Genomic DNA, 1,779 nt, shown 5'->3' on the forward strand with positions numbered 1-1,779 from the left:
CCACGCGCCTGTAGTTCCAGCTACTCGGAAGGCTGAGGCAGAAGGATCGCCGGAGCCCAGCAGGTCGAGGCTGCGGTGGCCGGGAACGTCCACTGCACTCCAGTCTGGGCGACTGAATGAGACTCCAACTCAAAAAAAAAAAAAAAAAGAAACAAAGAAGTCTGCTTTCCATGATCTGTCTGGGTGACTTAGCTGATGGTCCACAAATCTTCAGTATGGGTTTTTGTCCTTCCTCTTCTGTCTCTTTATTCTAGAAAAGGCAACTGATCACTGTTGGGAGATGAGGCTAGGAGCCCTACACCTTGCTCCCTGTGGGTGTTTTATCCTCTGACAAGTGATCACTTTGGGGAAAAACATGTCCAGAGATTGCAACCAATTTATAAGCGCAGTTTCTGTTGCAGCTGCCTAGAACATAACAAGAAAAGCTGCCAACAGGCAGAGTGTGAAGCCATGGTATACAGACGGTCTTCTTGGGAAGAACGTTAAATGTGAGTGTATTGGCCAGCTGCCATGGCTCACTCCTGTAATTCCAGCACTTTAGGAGGCCAATGCAATAGGACTGCTTAAGCCCAGGAGTTCGAGACCAGCCTGGGCAACATAGTGAGAATTCACCTCTACAATACATAAACAAACAAATAAATACATAAGTGCAAGAGTATTCAGGAAGAGGCCCAGAAGTACTGGGGCAAATTAGGTGACTCCTCATCCTGTGTCTCAATGTCCTGTACATGTCACTTGGGGAATTAAAGGGGTCTGGGCTCACCACAGTTAAGAAAACCCCAGGAGCCGGGCTCGGTGGCTCAGCCTGTAATCCCGTGCATTGGGAGGCCGAGGTGAGTGGATTGCCTGAGCCCGCAGTTCGAGACCTGCCTGGGCAACTTGGTGAGACCGCATCTCTATAATAAATCAAAAATTAGCCGGGAGTGGTAGCACGCGCCTGTAGTTACAGCTACTTGGAAGGCTGAGGCGGAAGAATTGCTGGAGCCCAGCAGTTTGAGGCTGTGGTGGCCGGAAGTGGCCACTGCACTCCTGTCTGGGCGAAAGAGTGAGACTCCAACTCAAAAAAAAAAAAAAAAAAAAAAGAATTTGCCTGAGAACCAGGCAAGGTGGTATGTGCCTGGAGTCCCAGCTACAGGGAGTCTGGGACAGGAGGATCACCTGAGCCCAGGAATTCAAGACCAGCCTGGGGAAAATAGTGAGACCCCTGTCTCTAAAAAGGAAAAAAAAAAAAAAAGAAGGAAAGAAAATAATTTACCTGAACTTTTTTTTTTGAGTTGGAGTCTCACTCGGTCGCCCAGACTGGAGTGCAGTGGCTGCTCCTGGCCACCGCAGCCTCGCCTGCTGGGCTCTAGCGATCCTTCCACCTCAGCCTTCCGAGTCGCCGGAATTACAGGCACGCGCTACCATGCCCGGCTGATTTTTTGATTTATTGTAGAGATGAGGTCTCGCTGCCCATGTGACAGGATGCGGCAAATGCTCAAATATATTTCTTGTATGATTGAGTGAATAAACACAAAAACATGTTCAGGATCAGCAGTTGGCCTCATGACAATCACTAGCCCAGGGCAGAAAAGGAGTTGATAGCAGTTAAATGTATTTCCTTTTGAAAGACAAGTTGCAACTTTAAAGACCGGCCTGGGAGCCAGGCAGGTTTTGTTTGGGAAAGGCCAAATAACCCAAAGACTAGCCATTTAATAGATACGCAAAAAGAGTGGCTAATTCACAGACTTATCCAAAAACCCCCCTTCTGAAGTTGACAGTTTACAAGCCTGCAGTTCC

Source organism: Carlito syrichta, unplaced genomic scaffold (assembly GCF_000164805.1).
Source record: "Carlito syrichta isolate Samal-C Ts95f unplaced genomic scaffold, Tarsius_syrichta-2.0.1 Scaffold304656, whole genome shotgun sequence".
Taxonomy (NCBI): domain Eukaryota; kingdom Metazoa; phylum Chordata; class Mammalia; order Primates; family Tarsiidae; genus Carlito; species Carlito syrichta.